At 46.0% G+C, this 26,180-nt stretch overlaps 1 long non-coding RNA gene across 1 annotated transcript in view; it reads left to right on the top strand.

The window, feature by feature from the left end:
- Positions 1-2,291: 2,291 nt before the first annotated feature.
- Positions 2,292-26,180, top strand: part of LOC112227184 — a 67,288-nt gene continuing 43,399 nt past the window's right edge. The window contains exons 1-2 of the long non-coding RNA XR_002949830.2: positions 2,292-2,463; positions 3,060-3,182. This is a non-coding gene — a long non-coding RNA (uncharacterized LOC112227184). The remainder of the gene's footprint in view (positions 2,464-3,059; positions 3,183-26,180) is intronic.

Below are 26,180 nucleotides of genomic sequence, written 5' to 3'. Positions count from 1 at the left end.
CAAGACATTGACTCATAGACAGTAATGCCTGAAAATGTATTTGATCACGTCAGAGCACAACAATGGCCTCCAAAATGTATTTTTCACTCATCAATGCATCCATGATAACAGGCATAACAACATGTTTCCCTGTTTGGTTCAACGCTCTGATTGGCTAAGGATATTATTGTTGTGTGTGTGTGTGTGTGTGTGTGTGTGTGTGTGTGTGTGTGGGTGTGTGTGTGTTGGAAGAAGGGGGTGGTGGTGGGATTAAGTTCCACTTCAGCTTAAATCTCCATTAAATGACAGATTTTTTTGCTGTCAGCAGTGGACGTGGCCTAGATTTGATTTACGGCACCATTTGTTTTGGCGAGGAGATCGTCGTCACTGTAAATACCCATTGTTGTGCTCCCCCCCCTCACCACAGTGCAGAAACCTCACTATGTTAAGCACAACCAGTTAAACAGTTGTATGGTGGGTAATGAGGGGGAAGTAGTAATGTTGTGCTGCCACCACAGGGAGCTAGCCGGAGACTCTTGCTCACCTTACCATTTGCATATTAGACGAGGGGTGTTTTTGTCTTCATAATTGTTTGGTGTGTTGTCTATTAAGATTAGGGTTGTTAAAAATATATGGCAGTGTCAAGGGGGGAGCTCCTACTGTAACTTTGCGTGCTGGTGCAGATAGAGAAAAGCCACAGAGGGACTCTCAGACCCTTTTTTAAAAGATGCACACGTTGAGCATCTGCTGGCAAACAAGTCCAGACCTGTTTTAAACACCTGCAGGTGCAGAATCGTTTGACCTCCTTAACCCCATTTATATTTGCCTCTGCCCAGTTCCCCACTCTGTCTGTCTGTCTGTCTGTCTGTCTGTCTGTCTGTCTGTCTGTCTGTCTGTCTGTCTGTCTGTCTGTCTGTCTGTCTGTCTGTCTGTCTGTCTGTCTGTCTGTCTGTCTGTCTGTCTGTCTGTCTGTCTGTCTGTCTGTCTGTCTGTGTCTCTGTCTCTGTCTCTGTCTCTGTCTCTGTCTCTGTCTGATTGTAGAGCCAGGTGGGTAGAAGTGTTCTGGCCAGGTTCCCCTCTCTCCACTGGGATTCTCTGCCTCTAACCCTATTACAGAGGCTGAGTCACTGGCTTACTGGTGCTCTTCCATGCCATCCCTAGGAGGGGTGCGTCACTTGAGTGGGTTGAGTCTCTGACGTGATCTTCCTGCCCAGGCTGGCGCACCCCTCGGGTTCGGGCCGTGGGGGAGGTCTTTGTGGGCTATACTCGGCCTTGTCTCAGGATGGTAAGTTGGGGGTTGAAGATATCCTTCTGGTGGTGTGGGGGCTATGCTTTGGCAAAGTGGGTGGGGTTATATCCTGCCTGGTTGGCCCTGTCCGGGGGTATAGTTGAACTTCTTTGCCATGTACTGTTATAATCTCCACCCGGCACAGCCAGAAGAGGACTGGCCACCACTGAGAGCCTGGTTCCTCTCTAGGTTTCTTCCTAGGTTCCTGCCTTTCTAGGGAGTTTTTCCTAGCCACCGTGCTTCTACATCTGCATTGCTTGCTGTTTGGGGTTTTAGGCTGGGTTTCTGTACAGCCCTGTAAAAAGGGATTTACAAATACATTTGATTGATTGATTGTGTATCTCTCTCTTGCTCTGTCTGTCTCTGTGTATGTGTGCGTGTGCGTGTGCGTGTGTGTGTGTGTGTCTGTCTGTGTGTGTGTCTGTGTGTGTCTGTGTCTGTGTCGGTGTCTGTGTGTCGCTCTCTCTTCAATATTTATGTGATACAAACAATTATTTTGCAGAAATTTTTTAATTAGATATTAAATTAATAAAACATGGTTTATTGTGTATTATTGTGGTAGGACAAACCTTCGTTTTGGTCCTTGTTTCCAGTGGACCCTAATTAGTGGGGAACATTATAAAACGAATACAATTAAATCTGTTCAGGTAAGAGCTTTGTCCTGAAGGTCCACTGTAGAGTTGTTATTTTAAACCTTTGTTATATATTGTTTTCATCTATAGACTCGGATACTGTAATAAGTTATTATATGCGTTGTTGGTCTATGCATCCTCATGCATTCCTGCCTATCCATCACGAGTGAAGAACAAAAGTTAATTCTTAGTTTTGGGAATTCCCGACAGTGTTTTGTCCTTTCTGTAGAACATTGTAAAAATTATAGACTACAGTAGACTACACACATTCACGTCATCGGCAGTAAAGAATGGGGGGCGTTAATTAAAAAGACTGCTTTATTTTTTTGGCACAATCCCCGCCCATACACGCCGTCGTCACCGATTCAAATTGCCAGTGAGGCTGAGGCAAGGCAAGGGGGGTTTCGGCCGGTAAAGTAGGCTAACACCGTCGCATCGCTAGAAGAACTGATTTTCGGACAGGCTTTGTTTGTGTATGAGCTCCATCACCTCCTCCAGAAATGTGGACGGATATAAGGAAACTACTGATCTTTCATTTGTTTGTCCTAAAACACTGCTCAAAAGGTTGGTCCTATTTTCCTTGATCACTAAAATGATGGTAATCGGTTAAAATTATACCCGTAATACGCTAAACAGAGAGAGCGGTCCAGATGCGGTCTCCTCCGGATGATAGCGCTACAGCAATGTGGGACAACCCCTCATTGTTTCTGAAAGCTCAATGAAAATAGCACACAATACAAAAATTGGGGGCGTTTAAACTGTATTTTCGATGTAAACATTTATGGACAATTTGTTCGTCTACTTGGCATGTGTTCCTCCTTGGATGTGAGGCAGCATCCATATAATTGCAACATGGGATGTGGGGCAGTAGGCTGGCAACATTAATCTTTGTCTCATTGTAACGATGTGGTTTATTAAATTGTAGCCTATAATGATCAATTAGGTCTACAGAATCGGTCCGTTACAATTGTGTCTCCAGTTGCCTTTAACAAAACAGCCTCTAAGTGACGCTCATAAACAGAATCCTCAGTCAATACTTACTGACTGGATGAATATGCTGAATATCAAGTAGGCATTCATTTGCAAATGACAGTTTGAGTGCGTGCCTTTTGAGGATGCATATTAATGTGTGCCCACCCCAACACACACACACATTGCAGGAACAGAGGCAGAAGAGTGTGAGGAAGGCCAGTTTCAGTGCAATAACAGAAGGTGTATACCGACCATATGGAGGTGCGATGACGATGACGACTGCTCAGACAACAGCGACGAGGAAAACTGTGGTAGGTGGAAAAACAAAAATGTCTTTTAAGTTATCTTTTTAAAGTTTGTCTCCCGTTTTCAATTGCTTTTAGCCTACAAACACACCTGACACTGGATAAACAGACCATGACTAGTGTAACAGTGACTATTTGGCACATTTGGTAGATTATGGTGGTTTGCTGTCTTTGCATCACAGAAACGTTTGTCAGATAATGTTAAAAGAGATTAACTTTTATTTGACTGGCAGAATCTCTTGGTAGTTATTTTGAACCGGGTGACTACTGCCTTGCAAGTAAAGCTTTCCCACTAGTGATTGAAAGACCAAGAGGATAGGAACCAGGAGGATAGGAACCTGGAGGATAGGCACCAGGAGGATAGGCACCAGGAGGATAGGCACCAGGAGGATAGGCACCAGGAGGATAGGCACCAGGAGGATAGGCACCAGGAGGATAGGCACCAGGAGGATAGAGTTAGGGGAATTGACAGGTGTAACCTCACACCTGAGTTGGGAAGCTCTAGGGCAGGGATGGACAACTTTTAACAGGGGTCGGGGCCATCCCTGCTCTAGGGCCCGATGGTGTAGCAGGTGATGTAACTCCTGTTGTCTAGAGTTCCAGGCTATTTTGGGGTCTGGCGTGAGGCGTGAAAGAGGCGTGAAAGATGATTGGACAGCACATCTTTCCCATTTCTTCCCACCCACACAGTGCAATCGGCTGACAGCTAGTATACAGTATAGAAGCCTATGCATAGAGTTTTGATAGGTAGCCAAAATGCTGCCAGACTCATGTCCAGCCCGTGTCCTATGTTTTCAGTGGAGAGGCCCAGCCCGTGTCCTATGTTTTCAGTGGAGAGGCCCAGCCCGTGTTCTATGTTTTCAGTGGAGAGGCCCAGCCCGTGTCCTATGTTTTCAGTGGAGAGGCCCAGCCCGTGTCCTATGTTTTCAGTGGAGAGGCCCAGCCCGTGTCCTATGTTTTCAGTGGAGAGGCCCAGCCCGTGTCCTATGTTTTCAGTGGAGAGGCCCAGCCCGTGTCCTATGTTTTCAGTGGAGAGGCCCAGGCCGTGTCCTATGTTTTCAGTGGAGAGGCCCAGCCCCTATGTTTTCAGTCCTATGTTTTCAGTGGAGAGGCCCAGCCCGTGTCCTATGTTTTCAGGAGCAGCACAAACAAAGACGTTGGTAAAGTGGAGCCAGAAGTGAAAACCGTTGATCTTTTGTCTCTTTGGGTTTATTGTGGCTCAAGAGGAATTCCTGCAACTCCCTCTGTACACACACACATCCCCACACACACACCCCACCCCCCACCCCCCGCACACCCCCACACACACACCCCCACACCCCACCCCCACCCCCACGCACACCCCCACGCACACCCACACACACCCACACACACCTCCACACACACCCCCACGCATCCCCCCCCACACACACACACCCCCCCACACACACCTCCACACACACACCCACACACGCCCACACACACACTTTCTCTCTCTCTCTCTTTCAAATCAAATCAAAGTTAATTTGTCACGTGCACCGAATACAACAGGTGTAGACCTTACAGTGAAATGCTTATTTACAGGCTCTAACTAACAGTGCAAAAAAGGTATTAGGTGAATAATAGGTAAGTAAGGAAATAAAACAACAGTAAAAAGACAGTGAAAACTAACAGTAGAGAGGCTATAAAAGTAGCGAGGGTACATACAGACACCGGTTAGTCAGGCTGATCGAGGTAGTATGTACATGTAGATATGGCCAAAGTGATTATGCATATATGATGAACAGAGAGTAGCAGTAGCGTAAAGGGGGGTTGATGGGTGACGGGACACAATGCAGATAGATCTCTTTCTCTCTCACACCCACAACGACTTCGTACAGCATTTAGATGTATTATGGCGATAAAGCCTGAGCCCCTTGGTATCCTAGCCCCTTGGCATCCTAGCCCCTTGACATCCTAGCCTCTTTGGCATCCTAGTCTCCTTGACATCCTAGCCCCTTGACACCCTAGCCTCTTTGGCATCCTAGCCCCTTGGCATCCTAGCCCCTTGGCATCCTAGCCCCTTGACATCCTAGACTCTTTGACATCCTAGCCTCCTTGGCATCCTAGCCCCTTGGTATCCTAGCCCCTTGGTATCCTAGCCCTTTGTTATCCTAGCCCCTTGGCATGCTATCCTCTGGGCATCCTAGCCCCTTGGCATCCTAGTCTCCTTGACATCCTAGTCTCCTTGACATCCTAGTCCCTTGGCATCCTAGTCCCTTGGCATCCTAGCCCCTTTGCATCCTAAGCCCCTTGGCATCCTAAGCCCCTTGGCATCCTAGCCCCTTGGCATCCTAGCCCCTTGACATCCTAGCCCCTTGGCATCCTAGTCTCCTTGGCATCCTAGTTTCCTTGACATCCTAGCCCCTTTGCATCCTAGCCCCTTTGCATCCTAGCCCCTTTGCATCCTAGCCCCTTGGCATCCTAGTCTCCTTGGCATCCTAGTCTCCATGACATCCTAGCCTCTTTGACATCCTAGCCTCTTGGCATCCTAGTCTCCTTGGCATCTTAGCCCCTTGACATCCTAGACCCTTGGCATCCTAGCCTCTTTGACATCCTTGCCCCTTGACATCCTAGCCCCTTGACATCCTAGCCTCTGGCATCCTAGCCCCTTGGTCCTAGCACCTTGGCATCCTATCCTCTTGGCATCGTAGCCCCTTGGCATCCTAGTCCCCTTGGCATCCTAGCCTCCCTGGCATCCTAGCCCCCTTGGCATCCTAGCCTTCTTGACATCCTAGCCTCCTTGACATCCTAGCCCCCTTAACATCCTAGCCCCCTTGTCTCTGACAGTGACACCAGCAGGATGAGTCGTCATGCCTCACTGTGAAAGCACGTCATTTGGAGCATCGATCTCAGACTCCCTAAAAGATTAATGTGTCACTGTTCCACACCCCAGGATACTGTCTGGGACATTTGTTATGTTGTAGATGTAAGGTATTGGTCTGCTGGACCTGTTTGCTCATTATTAATGTCCAACAGGGTTAGTGGGTCCAATTACATTTCAATCCAGGAAGTAAACCATATTTTTCTCACAGAGAAGAAATGTGGAGAATTTGATTTTTTGTTTACTTTCTGGATTGACTGAATAAAAAGGTAATTGACTCCAAGCAGCCCTGCTGTCCAACCGAATGTTAAGTTTTCAGTAAGTGGGTTGCATGTTGGAAATGTCATCTGTAGAAATGCTTTTGGAATGGCCAAAAATATCAGCAAGCTAAACAGTTACGCTGCTAAAAAATGATTTTAGCAGGAGCCAACTTCTATTTGATGATTGCACTATTTCAACCTGCCATTAGGTTCTGAGCAAACGGACGACTAGAGAAAAGCTCAAACCAAGTTTATTCAACCCACTGGGTGCCTCAGCTGCAAGAACACTCTGCACATGATCAAACAACTATTTATTTGTCAGCATGAGAGTAGGGTTGCAACACTATGGGTGCATTGCCTTATTCTGAACCAGATTGTCGCCAGCCAGCATCCTCCTCTCCTCACACAGTTGACCTGCTGTCAATGGGCCAAGACCCTTGCCATATTGGAGAATTTCCCCCATTTTCATATAGACTAGATTTTAATATATCAGCTGGATAGTTCTTGTACTAGTAGTACTGTATGTTAAAGAGGAATGAGAAAATGTCCACAGGCTATTGTATAATTAACTTAGTTTCCAATCGTGTGACAGAGAAGGCAAGAACACATGTAAAAGGACTATACTGGTTAGATAGTGCACAGTTTATTTTTCTATATTAAAGATTCGAATGTAGAAAGTGTTTTTGAGGCTGAACATAAGCAGAGTTTACTGTATCATGTGATGAAGGACAAGACAGAGGGAGATGTTCTGTGTGACGGTGGAGTGTGATGGAGAAGGACAAGACACAGGGAGATGTACTGTGTGATGGAGAAAGACAAGACACGGAGATGTACTGTGTGGTGGAGAAGGACAAGACACGGAGATGTACTGTGTGATGGAGAAGGACAAGACACAGGGAGATGTACTGTGTGACGGAGTGTGATACAGAAGGACAAGACACAGGGAGATGTACTGTGTGACGGTGGAGTGTGATGCAGAAGGACAAGACACGGAGATGTACTGTGTGACGGTGGAGTGTGATGCAGAAGAACAAGACACAGGGAGATGTACTGTGTGACGGTGGAGTGTGATGGAGAAGGACAAGACACAGGGAGATGTACTGTGTGACGGTGGAGTGTGATGCAGAAGGACAAGACACAGGGAGATGTACTGTGTGACGGTGGAGTGTGATGCAGAAGGACAAGACACAGGGAGATGTACTGTGTGACGGTGGAGTGTGATGCAGAAGGACAAGACACAGGGAGATGTACTGTGTGACGGTGGAGTGTGATGCAGAAGGACAAGACACAGGGAGATGTACTGTGTGACGGTGGAGTGTGATGCAGAAGGACAAGACACAGGGAGATGTACTGTGTGACGGTGGAGTGTGATGCAGAAGGACAAGACACAGGGAGATGTACTGTGTGACAGTGGAGTTTGAACATGTCCAACAGATGTTGTGCAGGAGGAGAGAATGGGGAGGATCTAGATGGTTCAGAAAGCCAGTACAACCCAGTGATTTGGTCTGACGGGTCTGAAGAGATTGTTACTGTGTTTCTCTAGTTAAACAATTACTGTATTGGGTTTCTGAACAATTGCTGTCCTGGTCAGTACACACTTCACAATACCGTGTAGAATAATGGTCGGGAGATGTACTGTGTGATGGAGAAAGACAAGACACGGAGATGTACTGTGTGGTGGAGAAGGACAAGACACGGAGATGTACTGTGTGATGGAGAAGGACAAGACACAGGGAGATGTACTGTGTGACGGAGTGTGATACAGAAGGACAAGACACAGGGAGATGTACTGTGTGACGGTGGAGTGTGATGCAGAAGGACAAGACACGGAGATGTACTGTGTGACGGTGGAGTGTGATGCAGAAGGACAAGACACAGGGAGATGTACTGTGTGACGGTGGAGTGTGATGCAGAAGGACAAGACACACGGAGATGTACTGTGTGACGGTGGAGTGTGATGGAGAAGGACAAGACACAGGGAGATGTACTGTGTGACGGTGGAGTGTGATGGAGAAGGACAAGACACAGGGAGATGTACTGTGTGACGGTGGAGTGTGATGCAGAAGGCCAAGACACAGGGAGATGTACTGTGTGATGGTGGAGTGTGATGCAGAAGGACAAGACACAGGGAGATGTACTGTGTGACGGTGGAGTGTGATGCCGAAGGCCAAGACACAGGGAGATGTACTGTGTGATGGTGGAGTGTGATGCAGAAGGACAAGACACAGGGAGATGTACTGTGTGACGGTGGAGTGTGATGCAGAAGGACAAGGCACAGGGAGATGTACTGTGTGACGGTGGAGTGTGATGCAGAAGGACAAGACACAGGGAGATGTACTGTGTGACGGTGGAGTGTGATGCAGAAGGACAAGACACAGGGAGATGTACTGTGTGACGGTGGAGTGTGATGCAGAAGGACAAGACACAGGGAGATGTACTGTGTGACAGTGGAGTGTGATGCAGAAGGACAAGACACAGGGAGATGTACTGTGTGACGGTGGAGTGTGATGCAGAAGGACAAGACACAGGGAGATGTACTGTGTGACGGTGGAGTGTGATGCAGAAGGACAAGACACAGGGAGATGTACTGTGTGACGGTGGAGTGTGATGCAGAAGGACAAGACACAGGGAGATGATGTGTGACGGTGGAGTGTGATGCAGAAGGACAAGACACAGGGAGATGTACTGTGTGACGGTGGAGTGATGCAGAAGGACAAGACACAGGGAGATGTACTGTGTGACAGTGGAGTTTGAACATGTCCAACAGATGTTGTGCAGGAGGAGAGAATGGGGAGGATCTAGATGGTTCAGAAAGCCAGTACAACCCAGTGATTTGGTCTGACGGGTCTGAAGAGATTGTTACTGTGTTTCTCTAGTTAAACAATTACTGTATTGGGTTTCTGAACAATTGCTGTCCTGGTCAGTACACACTTCACAATACCGTGTAGAATAATGGTCGAAAAATATGTGTGTGTGTGTGTGTGTGTGTGTGTGTAAAGTGTGTGTGTTTGTAGATTGAGTCAAACGGTATGAAGCCTTTGAAGGAATCTTCTGTGTTCCTCTTGCTTGAATATGGCATTGATTGTCTGAATAATATGGCCATTCTCTTGTGTAGTTAGACCGCTCATCTTAAACCACTGTCACACAGTGCATCTCCCTCAGTACATCTCCACATACAACACCCGTTCTGCCAGTCACATTCTGTTAAAAGTTCCCCAAAGCACACACATCCCTGGATCGCTCCTCTTTTCAGTTCGCTGCAGCTAGCGACTGGAACGAGCTGCAACAAACACTCAGACTGGACAGTTTAATCTCAATCTCTTCATTCAAAGACTCAATCATGGACAGTCTTACTAACAGTTGTGGCTGCTTCGCTTGATGTATTGTTGTCTCTACCTTCTTGCCCTTTGTGCTGTTTTCTGTGCCCAATAATGTTTGTACTATGTTTTGTGCTGCTACCATGTTGTGTTGTTGTCATGTTATGTTGCTAATTTGCTATCATGCTGTGTTGTCATGTGTTTCTGCCATGCTATGTTGTTATCTTAGGTCTCTCTTTATGTAGTGTGGTGTTGTGTGTTTTCTCCTATATTTATATATATTTTTTATTTTAATCCCAGCACCCGTCCCTGCAGGAGGCCTTTGCCTTTTGGTAGGCCGTCATTGTAAAGAAGTTAAATAAAAAAACAACACAACCAGTTGATAGTGGTACTGATGCTGGGTGCTGATGCGGGGTGCTGATGCGGGGTACCAATGCGGGGTGCTGATGCTGGGTGCTGATGCTGGGTGCTGATGCTGGGTGCTGATGTTGGGTGCTGATGCTGGGTCCTGATGCTGGGTCCTGATGCTGGGTACTGATGCTGGGTACTGATCATGGGTACTGATGCTGGGTACTGATGCGGGGTACTGATGCGGGGTACTGATGCTAGTCTGTGGCTGTTCTACAGTAGGTCTCCATCCCCCTCCCCTCTGCCCTCCCTAAGCACCCCACTGTCTCTCCAGCCCATCCCTCCAATCATCCCAGCCCTGTAGTCCCCATTGACCGACCCCCTCACACACCTTCACACACGGACGAAGACGCTAGCACACAGACACGCATGCATAATCTAACACATTCAGGCATATGTACACACACACACACACACACACACACACACACACACACACACACACACACAGTGGCATATTTTACACTCAGCTTATTTTTCTGCTTATGAATTATGCATATTATGTATTGTATTAAATATGAAAACATTAATCAATTGAGTTCCTATGCAACACAGAATACCATAACACCATTGTGACACTCTCCTTGTTGTTACGTAGCTTTTAGAATGCGGAGACACTCTTCTTCTCTTGTCTACAAGTTGACCACACTGTGGATCCTACACAGGAATCCTCCCTAGTGGTCCGGAGTCAGATTGGTACCAACCCTGACATGGTGCTTTGGCATAATCCTCTAATATCCTCTAATAGCAATATCTCACAAATGATACCCTCTGTATCCCAAATGATACCCTGTTCCCTTTATATAGTGTACAACGTTTGCCCAAGGCCCACTATAAAGGACATAGGGTGCCATTAGGTATGCGGAGTGTATCTCTCCCATTTCATCTTTTGAAGAGTTCCATTTAAAATCTCACTGGCCATTCCTCCTTTTATTTGGTTGTCATTCAGATATCTTATTTTATAGATCTAGGCCTATTCTTGCAGCTTCAGTGTAGTGGGTTCGATTCCCGGGACTACCCCTACGTAAAAATGAATGCATGCATGACTCTCTCTAAGTGGCTTTGGTTAAAAGCGTCTGCTAAATTAAATCCATTATTAATACTCCTTCAACAATAGTCTACTCCTTTAAAATAAAGATGTGTTTTGATAGCTATACCAGGAGAGAACGTCTGTCCATGTCAGGTTCAAAGAGTTCTGTTCTTTGTCTCTGAACAGACATTTTACATTTTAGTTCTTTAACAGACGGTCTTATCCAGAGTGACTTACAACTCAGTACATTCATCTATGCTCGATAAATCAACCACAGCACAATTATTACGGTCAGTGCTAGCATAAATAAGAAAATACAAGTGTGAATGAAGGATGGACAAGAACAACAGTTTGTCTAATGTTCTGTTAGGTTCTAATTTTCAGAGTAAAAACTCAAGGACACTATGAAAGCTTAAACCAAGTCTATTCTTCCCAGAGGGTCAATACATTAGACAAAGACATTTCACACAAGCGCTGATATTTAACACTTTCTCCTAGGCCGAGTCTCCTCCTACACATCTGAACAGCCAACACATCTCTGTTGATAGACAGAACCTTAGTGATATCTGTTCTTCCTCACTTCATCTGACCTGACCTCTACACCAAAGTGCTCACTCCTCCCCAACTCACGGCTGTCATGGTGACTGATACCAGACTGTGTCTCTTCTCCTCCCAGAGGATCCATGATGACTAACAATCACATATCCTGACATAATGTAAACGTTATACATTACCCTCTCTCCCTCAGTGACATGAATATTTCATTATTCTCAGAACCCAACAGTACATTCTAGTCTATTTTCTCTATTTCTATATTGTAGCTAAAATGAATCCAGACATGGGCTTAAAACACTCTCTCTCTCTTTCCACTTACCCCCCCCTCCCCCCATTACTCCCGAGTGGCGCAGCGGTCTAAGGCACTACATCTCAGTGCTAGAGGCGTCACTACAGACCCTGGTTCGATCTTGGGATGGATCACAACCCGGCTGTGATCGGGAGTCTCATAGGGCGGCGCACAATAGGCCCAGCGTCGTTAGGGGGTGGGTTTAGCCGGTGTAGGCCGTCATTGTAAATAAAAATATGTACTTAACTGACTTGCCTAGTTAAATAAAGGTTAAATATATTTGTATTTTATTTAGTTTATTCCTTCATACGAAGTGTGTATTCCAAATTACACTTTATATCCTACATAGGGTGCACTACTAGGGTGCCACTCGGGACCAAATCTCTGATTGGATGTGGTGTCGTCTTCTTCTGTGTCAAAACACTTCCTCCAATCCCCAACACAGTCCGCTTGTATATCAGGATGTTATTTTGGGTGGGGGGAACCAGTTTGATTGGCGTCCTCCCCTCAGCAGCCTCTACTGATCATGACAGACCAGAAGGCAATACAGTCATGACTTTGGCGCAGCAGTGTTGCTGTGTCCCAGTGCAGCGCTCGCTCCCCGTTGTGTTCTGGGGACGAAGAGAAAGAATGTATTTATTTTTCCACGATAGCACTGCAGCACTGTGTTGCCTTCTGATCTGTCATGATCAGTGGAGGCTGCTGAGGGGAGGACGGCTCATAACAATGGCTGGAACGGAGCGAATGGAATGGCATCAAACACATGGAAACCATGGAAACCATTTGTTTGATGTATTTGATACAATTCCACTTGTTCCCACTCCAGCCATTACCACAAGCCCATCCTCCCCAATTAAGGTGCCACCTGGTCATGATCGACTACAACAGACATTGATGTGATTGGTTCCACGTTGGTTCCAAAATGGCATTTCCTCCTCTACCCATTGGTTCTCCTGAGTCCTGATACAGACAACAGATGTGAATGTGTTCGGTTCAGTGGTTCAGGTTAACCCACGTTGGGAGTGTTGTCTTCTGAAAGCGAAAAAGTAAAGCTTTCAAGAGTCATGATGGGCGACAGGTGTTGATGTGGGTTGGTTCAATGGTTCAGGTGGCGTATCCAATTATCTGGCGCTATAGAAAAACAACAATATACCGCTAATATTCAACTGTGTTACGCTCCCCAGTGACTTGTTCAGACACATATCAGACAACATGTTCAATCCCTGTCTTTGTCAGGTGACAGAGTTGCAGAATAATATTTGTTATTTTTCAGGTAACCTTGTGGTTATAGAGTATTCTTCTCTCTGTGGTGTGGTACGATTGGCTGTGAGTGTGGTGTGTTGGTGTGAGTGGTTCACGGTTTCCGTTAGGAAGGTTTAAATGTATCGGAAATTTTAAGAAACGTACCTGTCTTCCATATGCATTGGGTGGATAACCCATAAGGCCACCAACCCACACAGCCAGCGCCATCAATAAACCAGGGATGTTTGCCAAATGAGTATTATTGGCCACATGTACACTACCGTTCAAACGTTTGGGGTCACTTAGAAATGTCCTTGTTTTTTAAAGAAAATCAATTTTTTGGTCTATGAAACTAACATCAAATTGATCAGAAATACAGTGTAGACATTGTTAATGTTGTAAATGACCCGCGGTCTTCCACCTCTTTCTATTCTGGTTAGAGACAGTTTGCGCTGTTCTGTGAAGGGAGTAGTACACAGCGTTGTACGAGATCTTCAGTTTTTAGAATGACGAGTTTCAGAAGAAAGGTCTTTGTTTCTGTCCATTTTGAGCCTGTAATCGAACCCACAAATGCTGACGCTCCAGATACTCAACTAGTCTAAAGAAGGCCCGTTTTATTGCTTCTTTATCAGAACAACAGTTTTCAGCTGTGCTAACATAATTGCAAAAGGGTTTTCTAATGATCAATTAGCCTTTTAAAACTATAAACTTGGATTAGCTAACACAACGTGCCATTGGAACACAAGGCTGATGGCTGCTGATAATGGGTCTCTGTACTCCTGTGTAGATATTCCATTAAACAAATCAGCCATTTCCAGCTACAATAGTCATTTACAGCATTAACAATAGCTACACTGTATTTCTGATCAATTTGATGTTATTTTAATGGACAAGTTTCCTGTTCTTTCAAAAACAAGGACATTTCTAAGTGACCCCAAACTTTTGAATGTGTGTGTGTATTTTAGGTTGGCCAATAGGGGGCAGTACCATGGTATATGACAATGTTTTATGAGTACATAATCACAATAAGACAATGGTTGACATCGCCCAACCCTCGTTTGTAGGCTACATTCTCGTGTATGTGTGTGTTTGTGCGTGCATACATGAGTGTGTATGTGTTTTCACTCCTGGCCTACACACAGCACTGTGTCTGTCTGTCCTTCCAGTCCGAGAGAGTCAACGGGATCATTAAGGAGTCCACTGTGTCCTCCCACTAAGAGTCAGTCAGTCCCCTAACGGGATCATTAAGGAGTCCACTGTGTCCTCCCACTAAGAGTCAGTCAGTCAGTCCCCTAACAGGATCATTAGTTAAGGAGTCCACAGCTCAAATCCAGTTTTTAACTCAGATCATTTGGTGAGACAGTGAAGGCAGATTAGTGAATGCTCAGAGAGAGGAGAGACGGGATTAATAGGGGTGTTGGGGGCAGGCATCACTCACAACAACAACACACACACACTAGCACAGTGTGGCTTTCTCGATGTCCTTTTCACTGTTCATCCACTTAAAAAAAAATCAAATCCAACTTTATTCAAACACAGTTTAGCAGATGTTATGGCAGCCAACTGTTTGTATTACTAGCTAACAATGCAGTAAAAAAAAGTACACAAATACTCATCAAAAATTTTAAAACAAGCGATTGATGGTAGGAATGGGAGTTTTTTTTGCATCATTTGCCTTTTTTTTTTATTGTGACGTCTATTAGGCTTTTTTTCGCCTGAAAATCGCTGTTGAAGGTTCCGTAGCTGACAGAGGCTGTTTCTCGGTTTGTATCAGACCACAACTCATTTTCTACGTGTTGGTAATGCCCTCCTAAAGCCTTGTTTTATTGTGTTCCTATTGCAGCGTGTCACGTCAGCTCGGCGTTGACAGAAGGTTGTGGAAATGATATTATTCCACTATCCAGTCAATGGGGAAACAGTAGCAGATGTACCTTGGTGATTCCTATTCCCATAAGTGCTGCTGGAATTTATCCCCCTCGGAGGCACAGCTAGAAAGTAGACACATTTACCAAACGACAAGTCGAGAGAGACAGAGAGAGAGAGAGAGAGAGATCTCTATCTAAGTCATTCAGCAGACGTTCTTATCCAGAGCGACTTAAAATGGTGGGTCCACTGTGGGAATCAAACCCACAACTCTGGCATTGCAAGTCTAATGCTGTACCAACTGAGCCACACGGGACATGACTATATAAAATATTTGGGAACAGAGTCTGGGGAAAAGGCCCAGTAGACAAGTCAACTCCATTACACTCTGGTCTACAGCTAGAGTCGTTAAGAGATGTTTTCCCAACTGTTGTGTGCCTCTAGACTATAGCGTACAGTGCTGTAGCCTATAATGTTTAAGAAATCAAAATCCGGTTAGTTTTCCCCATAGAGATACTGTAGACAGTCCTTTTTTATTTCTATAGTTTTTCCAATGTTGTATGTGATATCTCAAGGTTTTTCCAACGATAACTGGGTGAAGAAGTCTGCTGGGTGAGCAGCAAGGTTAAGGCTAGAGACTGGGATCGATAAGACAGACGGACCTGGGTGAGTCGCTGTAGAGAGCGACTGCCTGTTGGACTCCCGAGTCTAAACCACAGGGATACAGGCTGCTCCTGTCAGCCAGAATGGATGTCAGATTGGGCCTACACACACGGGGGATGTTTGCACACATACCAAATACTCTGCTTGCCATTCCTCACTCAGAGCTCACTGCTAGTGACTCACGTTGATGCTCCACTGCAGAGGAAATGACCGTTTCTTTTGACTCAACTGACATTCTTATTAATCCACAGCAACAACCTCAGGGATGGATGTTCTGACTGGCTGCACTGTACTGTCTTTGTTTTGCGATTGGTTGATTTAGATTTTTTTAAACTGTCTTCTACAAATATAACTGCTTTTGGAATCAGAAGCACTCCCTTATCGCTATGAAAGCCTCCCTGCGTTGGTGTAAGACTTCATTCATCTGACCACACAGCTCGTGTCATATGAGCAAAATACATTTACACATGCATGTTATTCAGTCATTTCACCCACACTGCTAGCACGCGTCAACGAGCGTCTGCGTGGCCAGGTGCTAAAATAGAGCTTGGTTCTATTTGTGACGCTTGACGTGCTGCAAATCCTGCCTCTCCCATCTCCTCATTGTTTTTTTAGGAGCATATACTCACGTGGGTGAATGAAAGATGACCTGAGCTCCACACTCCAAAGTGCCATGGTCTGAAGGACTTTTCCCATTCAAGTAATAACATTTCTAAATGGCAACCTATTCCCTACATAGCCCTTATTGGCCTTGGTCAAAAGCAGTGCACTATGTAGGGACTAGTGTGCCATTTGGAACGCTGGCTAAGTGGCGCCGACTCCCACAGAGGGCTGGATTAGAATGCTTAAAGGCTGTATGGATCTGTTACTCAGCTCAATCGCTCTGCTGGGATGGAAATCAGTCGGGGCCTGAAATCACACCGTTCACCCACACGTCTCCTCGCCCCATCACCAACCACGGCACGGAGGCGTCTCGCCTTGCCTGTCCCCGGACTTAAACGCTAAAGCTAATGCATTCCTCAAAAGGGCGACGGGGGCCTCGACAGAGGAAAAGCGATAAGGGGCCCCAACGTTGGCTAGCTGTGACTATATTAATTGCATAATGGTATTCTCACGTGCTACACTGTCAAGATGGAGATAATGTCCATGGCTAAGTAGTGATTAACATAGGCCTTTTCTTCAGAGTTAGTTCTGACAAAATGTTTAATAACAACCACACCCCTTGTACAGTAGTTTGGGGAGTTAATAGCCTATTTTCTAGTGGCTATTGAAGCAAAAATAGTAGTAGCAGCAGTTTTAGCTGGAGTGGTGGTGGTGGTGGTGGTGGTGGTAGTAGTAGTCGTCGTAGTAGTAACCTAACAACTAGCTAGCAGCAGTATAGTAGTAGTGGTGGTGGTAGTAGTAGTCGTCGTACTAGTAACCTAACAACTAGCTAGCAGCAGTATAGTAGTGGTGATGGTGGTGGTGGTATTCATCGTCGTAGTAGCCTAGCAACTAGCTAGCAACAGTATAGTGGTGGTGGTGGTGGTGGTATTAGTAGTAGTCGTCGTCGTCTTAGTAGCCTAGCAACTAGCTAGCAGCAGTATAGTAGTGGTGATGGTGGTGGTAGTCGTCGTCGTAGTAGCCTAGCAACTAGCTAGCAGCAGTATAATGGTGGTGGTGGTGGTGGTGGTAGTAGTAGTCGACGTCGTAATAGCCTAGCAACAGGCTAGCAGCAGTATAGTAGTGGTGGTGGTGGTGGTAGTGTTAGTAGTAGTCGTAGTAGCCTAGCAACAGGCTAGCAGCAGTATAGTAGTGGTGGTAGAAGTAGTCGTTGTCGTAGTAGCCTAGCAACTAGCTAGCAGCAGTATAGTAGTGGTGATGGTGGTGATGGTAGTAGTCGTCGTCGTAGTAGCCTAGCAACAGGTTGGCAGCAGTATAGTAGTAATGATGGTGGTAGTTGTCGTCGTAGCCTAGCAACAGGCTAGCAGCAGTATAGTAGTGGTGGTGGTGGTGGTATTCGTTGTCGTAGTAGCCTAGCAACAGGCTAGCAGCAGTATAGTAGTGGTGGTGGTGATGGTGGTATTAGTAGTAGTCGTCGTAGTAGCCTAGCAACAGGCTAGCAGCAGTATAGTAGTAGTGGTGGTAATCGTCGTCGTAGTAGTAACCTAACAACTAGCTAGCAGCAGTATAGTAGTAGTGGTGGTGGTGGTGGTAGTAGTAGCCTAGCAACTAGCTAGCAGCAGTATAGTATTGGTGATGGTGGTGGTGGTAGTATTAGTAGTAGTCGTCGTAGTAGTAGCCTATCAACTAGCTAGCAGCAGTATAGTGGTGGTGGTGGTGGTCGTCGTCGTAGTAGCCTAGCAACAGGCTAGCAGCAGTATAGTGGTGGTAGTAGTAGTAGCCTAGCAACTAGCTAGCAGCAGTATAGTATTGGTGATGGTGGTGGTGGTAGTATTAGTAGTAGTCGTTCTAGTAGTAGCCTAGCAGCTAGCTAGTAGCAGTATAGTAGTGGTGATGGTAGTATTAGTAGTAGTCGTTGTCGTAGTAGCCTAGCAACTAGCTAGCAGCAGTATAGTAGTGGTGGTGGTGGTGGTGGTGGTGGTGGTAGTATTAGTAGTAGTCGTTCTAGTAGTAGCCTAGCAGCTAGCTAGTAGCAGTATAGTAGTGGTGATGGTAGTATTAGTAGTAGTCGTTGTCGTAGTAGCCTAGCAACTAGCTAGCAGCAGTATAGTAGTGGTGGTGGTGGTGGTGGTGGTGGTGGTCGTCGTAGTAGCCTAGCAACAGGCTAGCAGCAGTATAGTAGTGATGGTGGTGGTGGTGGTCGTCGTAGTAGCCTAGCAACAGTATAGTAGTGGTGGTGGTAGTCGTCGTCGTAGTAGCCTAGCAGCAGTATAGTAGTGGTGGTGGTAGTCGTCGTCGTAGTAGCCTAGCAACAGGCTAGCAGCAGTATAGTAGTGGTGGTCGTCGTCGTAGTAGCCTAGCAACAGGCTAGCAGCAGTATAGTAGTAGTGGTGGTGGTAGTAGTAGTCGACGTCGTAGTAGCCAAGAAACAGGCTAGCAGCAGTATAGTAGTAGTGGTGGTGGTAGTAGTAGTCGACGTCGTAGTGGCCAAGAAACAGGCTAGCAGCAGTATAGTAGTGGTGGTAGTATTAGTAGTAGTCGTAGTAGCCTAGCAACAGGCTAGCAGCAGTATAGTGGTGGTGGTGGTCGTCGTAGTAGCCAAGAAACAGGCTAGCAGCAGTATAGTAGTGGTGGTCGTCGTCGTAGTAGCCTAGCAACAGGCTAGCAGCAGTATAGTAGTAGTGGTGGTGGTAGTAGTAGTCGACGTCGTAGTAGCCAAGAAACAGGCTAGCAGCAGTATAGTAGTGGTGGTAGTATTAGTAGTAGTCGTAGTAGCCTAGCAACAGGCTAGCAGCAGTATAGTAGTGGTGGTGGTGGTGGTCGTCGTTGTAGCCTAGCAACAGGCTAGCAGCAGTATAGTAGTGGTGGTGGTGGTGGTCGTCGTTGTAGCCTAGTAACAGGCTAGCAGCAGTATGGTAGGGGTAGTACAAATATTGATACACATAGAGTTTTAGTGTAAGTGTCAGTAGTAGTAGCTTTAGTAACCGTGTTAGTGGAAGTAGTAGTCTAATAACATTAGACAGAGTAGTGTCAGATCTTAGGACTCTCTCCTGATGTGTTGTATCTGACCCCCAATGCCTTTAGGGGGTTTTTTGATCAAAGCTTAGCTGAGACAAACCCAGAGCCACTGTACACTGGCAGGCAGGCACCCAAACGGAAACACACACACACACACACACACACACAAGGTGTGGGCTCGTTCTCTTGTTCGCTGCCTGCACCTCCAGTACCCTTCCTACAGAATAGGTTCGGACATGTTCGGCCCCGCTTTCAATCTGATGCTGATCACAACAGAAAGATGGAAGAAGAAAAGACAAGGAGGTGGAAGAGGTGGTGGAGGAAACAGAGGAGGAGGAGGAGGAGGAGACGGACAGAGGAGAAAGGAGCCAAGAGGGGAGATGAGAACTAAATCTGGGTGGGGGTGGGCAACAGAGCACAGGACTGCTGCAGTGTCATTGATTTTAGAGGGAATGTTAACTGTGTTTTTGACGTGGATGCAGATGTGGTTGAATGGACAAGATTGGCACGTTCCAAAGGAAGCACAGGTTCAGTTAAGGTTATGCTGTATTAAAGATGTAGGTTGCAGACGGCTGCCATCTTGAACAAATCAAATCTAATTTATTTATATAGCTCTTCGTAGCTCTGATATCTCAAAGTGCTGTACAGAAACCCAGCCTAAAACTCCAAACAGCAAGCAATGCAGGTGTAGAAGCACGGTGGCTAGGAAAAACTCCCTAGAAAGGCCAAAACCTAGGAAGAAACCTAGAGAGGAACCAGGCTATGAGGGGTGGCCAGTCTTCTTCTGGCTGTGCCGGGTGGAGATTATAACAGAACATGGCCAAGATGTTCAAATGTTCATAAATGACCTGCATGGTCAAATAATAATAATAATCACAGTAGTTGCCGAGGGTGCAGCAAGTCAGCACCTCAGGAGTACATGTCAGCTGGCTTTTCATAGCCGTCATCAAGAGTATCTCTACCACTCCTGCTGTCTCTAGAGAGTTGAAAACAGCATGTCTGGGACAGGTAGCACATCTGGTGAACAGGTCAGGATTCCATAGCCTCAGGCAGAACAGTTGAAACTGGAGCAGAGGCACGGCCAGGTGGACTAGGGACAGCAAGGAGTCCTCATGCCAGGTAGTCCTGAGGCATGGTCCTAGGGCTCAGGTCCTCAGAGAGAAAGAGAGAAAGAGAGAATTAGAGAGAGCATACTTAAATTCACACAGGACACCGGATAAGACAGGAGAAGTACTCCAGATTTAACAAACTGACCCTAGTCCCCCGACAAAAACTACTGCAGCATAAATAGGGGTCAGGAGACACTGTGGCCCCATCCGATGATACCCCCCCGGACAGGGCAAAACAGGAAGGATATAACCCCACCCACTTTGCCAAAGCACAGCCCCCACACCACGAGATGGATATCTTCAACCACCAACTTACCATCCTGAGACAAGGCTGAGTATAGCCCACAAAGATCTCCGCCACGGCACAACCCAAGGGGGGCGCCAACCCAGACAGGAAGATCACATCAGTGACTCAACCCACTCAAGTGACGCACCCCTCCTAGGGACAGCATGAAAGAGCACCAGTAAGCCAGTGACTCAGCCCCTGTAATAGGGTTAGAGGCAGAGAATCCCAGAGAATCCCAGAACAGATCTCTCTTGGGGAAAAAACAAAACAGGATTTTATATCTGAGACTCGCTACACACACCTCGCTACACACACCTCGCTACACACACTTCGGTACACACACCCTCAGTACACACACCTTAGTACACACCACAAATCTGGATGTAGGCCTATTTTATGACCACCTCTATAGTACAAAACCCTTGACTGTGCATTATAGTCTTAACACTGTCATCATTGATGGTGAGCATAAAAAACTATGGAAGTGGGGCTGCAGTGTTTCTGCTACCTACATTATTTTCCAGGTGGGGTGCCGAAGGCCCCCAAATTAACATCCAGCTCCAATTGAATCAAACATGTGAACTGGAGCCAATTGAAGCTACATGGGGAGGGGAAAAACTATCTAATCAGTGTCCTCTCAGAAACAAATGATGGGTTTAGCATCAAAATCCCATGTGGGCAATCTCTGCGCTTTGGAGTAGTCTGTCTTCTGATTGGTTGAAAGTGATCCAATCTAAGGCTGTCCCTGACTGACTAAAAATCTTGGTCGAATACAAGTCGTCTGTTCTTTTGACAATTGATTGGCCAAAATGTTTAAATGTGTATTTTATTATATAGACACACCCTATGTGTTTTAATAAAATCAAATATATATATGCATTGAGCTTGTCTGATGCTTTAAGCACACTGTTAGATGAAATATGACACAAATGACTCGAGGGAGCCAGAGATCAAGAAACAGAAGGAGAAAAAAAACTTAACCTGTCCCGACCATCCTCCTCCCGCTCCTATTGGCTTTCGCAGATTATGGCGTTACTCTCCCGAAGTTGCCGGTGATAGGCTACACGAGGAGTTGGTAACCTTTCTGATGTGGAATGCCAATTTATCTTACCATTTCTACCGATCTGTGTGCCAGTTATGGTTTTCATATGCACATTTTCATGGAACAGTTTCATTTAATTTATAATAACGTCTTTGTATTTCAACATCATTGTCATGTGGTTAATAGAAATTGTATCCAAATCTGAATGAAAATGATACAAACCTAAAAAGTTACTTCTATTTCCATTGCAAAGTATGTACAAATAGCCTATAAAGCCTACAAATAAAACAGTGCAGCCCGCAGGGAGAAAATATCCTTATTAAAAATGTATATTCTATAAATCATTTTGGCTACGCATGGCCTGTCTGCAACGAACTTGAAACATTGTATCAACTATTACCTTGGGTCTGGCCAAAGCTTGCACTAGAAAACTTGCAACAAGTTTTAAAATATTCTAAAATATTCTGGCCCCTCAAAGTTTCCGGTACCAGTGAGCTCGGGACAGACACGGCTGTAGGCTATTTGATCAAGGAATAAGATTTCATCAGGTAGGTCTATTTTATGACGTTTCCCCTGGAAAGGGAGAGAGCTGGAAAGATTTTTCAAATACATTGAGGAACTATTGTAATTCTCAATGGATGTGAAAACAGACTTCCTTTCCTTGCTGTTTTGAGGTGAAGAAAACATTACTTTGAGAAGCTCCACAGCTCATTAGTGGTGGTGTGTTAAGCCAATCTGAAAAACGACCTGATCCCCAAATGGGCACATTTCTATGCTTACATTTGCGTGCAGGCCAGCTAGCCTATAGGTCTACTTCTATGTGTGCAGAGCAGGCCAGCTAGCCTATAGGTCTACTTCTATGTGTGCAGAGCAGGCCAGCTAGCCTATAGGTCTACTTCTATGTGTGCAGAGCAGGCCAGCTAGCCTATAGGTCTACTTCTATGTGTGCAGAGCAGGCCAGCTAGCCTATAGGTCTACTTCTATGTGTGCAGAGCAGGCCAGCTAGCCTATAGGTCTACTTCTATGTGTGCAGAGCAGGCCAGCTAGCCTATAGGTCTACTTCTATGTGTGCAGAAGCAGGCCAGCTAGCCTATAGGTCTACTTCTATGTGTGCAGAGCAGGCCAGCTAGCCTATAGGTCTACTTCTATGTGTGCAGAGCAGGCCAGCTAGCCTATAGGTCTACTTCTATGTGTGCAGAGCAGGCCAGCTAGCCTATAGGTCTACTTCTATGTGTGCAGAGCAGGCCAGCTAGCCCGTAGGTCTACTTCTATGTGTGCAGAAGCAGGCCAGCTAGCCTATAGGTCTACTTCTATGTGTGCAGAGCAGGCCAGCTAGCCTATAGGTCTACTTCTATGTGTGCAGAGCAGGCCAGCTAGCCCGTAGGTCTACTTCTATGTGTGCAGAGCAGGCCAGCTAGCCTATAGGTCTACTTCTATGTGTGCAGAGCAGGCCAGCTAGCCCGTAGGTCTACTTCTATGTGTGCAGAGCAGGCCAGCTAGCCTATAGGTCTACTTCTATGTGTGCAGAGCAGGCCAGCTAGCCTATAGGTCTACTTCTATGTGTGCAGAGCAGGCCAGCTAGCCTATAGGTCTACTTCTATGTGTGCAGAGCAGGCCAGCTAGCCTATAGGTCTACTTCTATGTGTGCAGAGCAGGCCAGCTAGCCTATAGGTCTACTTCTATGTGTGCAGAGCAGGCCAGCTAGCCTATAGGTCTACTTCTATGTGTGCAGAGCAGGCCAGCTAGCCTATAGGTCTACTTCTATGTGTGCAGAAGCAGGCCAGCTAGCCTATAGGTCTACTTCTGTGTGCATCCTTAATCAACATTGACAGACGCACTCCAAACAAAAGACAATGACTAAATCGACAAAACTCGTCAATGGAATGAAATTAAACAAAACTGTGCCAACAACGTGTCCATTCCAACAACGTGTCCATTCCAACAACGTGTCCATTCCAACAACGTGTCCACCATTCCAACAACGTGTCCACCATTCCAACAACGTGTCCACCATTCCAACAACGTGTCCACCATTCCAACAACGTGTCCACTCCTACAACGTGTCCATTCCAACAACGTGTCCACCATTCCAACAACGTGTCCACCATTCCAACAACGTGTCCACTCCTACAACGTGTCCATTCCAACAACGTGTCCACCACTCCTACAACGTGTCCATTCCTACAACGTGTCCACCATTCCAACAACGTGTCCACCATTCCAACAACGTGTCCATTCCTACAACGTGTCCATTCCAACAACGTGTCCACCATTCCTACAACGTGTCCATTCCAACAACGTGTCCACCATTCCAACAACGTGTCCATTCCAACAACGTGTCCATTCCTACAACGTGTCCACCATTCCAACAACGTGTCCATTCCTACAACGTGTCCACTCCAACAACGTGTCCACCATTCCTACAACGTGTCCACCATTCCAACAACGTGTCCACTCCAACAACGTGTCCATTCCTACAACGTGTCCATTCCTACAACGTGTCCACCATTCCTACAACGTGTCCACTCCAACAACGTGTCCACCATTCCTACAACGTGTCCACCATTCCAACAACGGGTCCACCATTCCTACAACGTGTCCATTCCAACAACGTGTCCATTCCAACAACGTGTCCACCATTCCTACAACGAGAACGGGAAGACTGGAATAATAATATATTGAATGTGTTAACAGAAATGGCTGTAACCAAACAAACATTGTAGATGAGAAATTGTAGCAATTAGTGGTAAATGTACTACAGGTGATATTTGTAATGGGGAATAGACAGTAACAATAAAATGCCAAGCAATTCACACAATGAAATGATGAAACAATGAATGTGCACAAATTGGCGGGAGAAGCTCATTCTGGAGAGAGACGTGCATCTTAGCCACACTCCTCTTCATGAACATCCGTGTGGCCTCTGCAATGGGAACGGATAGCAGAGCATCTTTAGGGGATGGTCTGATACCATGGGAACAGATAGCAGAGCCTCTTTAGAGAACAGATAGCAGAGCATCTTTAGGGAACAGATAGCAGAGCATCTTTAGGGAACAGATAGCAGAGCATCTTTAGGGAACAGATAGCAGAGCATCTTTAGGGAACAGATAGCAGAGCATCTTTAGGGAACAGATAGCAGAGCATCTTTAGGGAACAGATAGCAGAGCATCTTTAGGGAACAGATAGCAGAGCATCTTTAGGGGATGGTCTGATACTATGGGATAGATAGCAGAGCATCTTTAGATGGGAACAGGTGTTTTCTACCTTCATGTCTAGTACTTACGTACTACTATACTATACGTACTGCTACGTATACTGCTATACGTATCTGGGACACATGATGTACCTCTCGTCTACTTCTCTAATCCAGGCTATTTGAAGTGTCTGTCTGTCTGTCTGTCAGTCACGTTTTGGCGTCTCTCCTGTCGACGGAGAGTGATGCCATTGCCAAGTCAACCTCCTTGCTGGCTTACCGGTGTAGATGCCAAAACATAATGTAGGCTCGATGCCTGATGCTGGTCTTAGTCCAATGTTCACATGTGCTGACGGCCCTTCCAGAGGGCATACAGGATGCTTGGGGGTTGGCTTTGGCAGATTACCCCTTTTTTTATTGGCAGATGCATTCCACCCAGAATGTAGATGGATACTAGTCAACCAATGAGAATCATCTCTCCAGATATCAGAAAATTGTTGTTTTGTTCCTATTTTTTAAATCCTGTAAAGTGTAGTGAGCCTTGTTTTAATGCGCTTGAAACCGTGACTTGAAGCTTTGTATCAACTGCCACATACCAAGTACATACCTAGACCTATACGTTTGGCCATCTATTCAGATACTGTTTAGCTGCTTTACCTGGTCAGTAATTATCTCCGGCTACCAGACCAGGGTTAAAATAGTATGTGTTTTCTTTCAAATACTTTGAGCATTTTGACGGAGTGCCAGATGGTCAAGTTTTGCACCTTTGGGACTATTCCATTTGTCCCGTTGTAACCATTCAAGCGCAGCTAAAGAATTTGAAATTAAACAAATACTATTGAACCCAGGTCAGTTTATGGCCAATATAGGCCTACTTTCTATTGCAGTCCCATGAAGGACCGACTGAGAATCAGCTCTCCAGATGCTGCCTCACGAAACACTGACTGAGAATCAGCTCTCCAGATGATGCCTCACGAAGGACTGACTGAGAATCAGCTCTCCAGATGATGCCTCACGAAGGACTGACTGAGAATCAGCTCTCCAGATGCTGCCTCACGAAGGACTGACTGAGAATCAGCTCTCCAGATGCTGCCTCATGAAGGACTGACTGAGAATCAGCTTTCCAGATGCTGCGTCATGAAGGACTGGCTGAGAATCAGCTCTCCAGATGCTGCCTCACGAAGGACTGACTGAGTGACTGTTTAGTGTTTATGGAAAAGTTTATTAACCAGTGTCCTAACACTTTGATGTGATACTAATGTGCTTGGATTTTAACGAAACACC

Source organism: Oncorhynchus tshawytscha, linkage group LG28 (genome assembly GCF_018296145.1).
Source record: "Oncorhynchus tshawytscha isolate Ot180627B linkage group LG28, Otsh_v2.0, whole genome shotgun sequence".
Lineage (NCBI taxonomy): Eukaryota > Metazoa > Chordata > Actinopteri > Salmoniformes > Salmonidae > Oncorhynchus > Oncorhynchus tshawytscha.
Note: the sequence above shows the minus strand (reverse complement) of the source record. Positions and strands in the feature narration are given on the sequence as shown.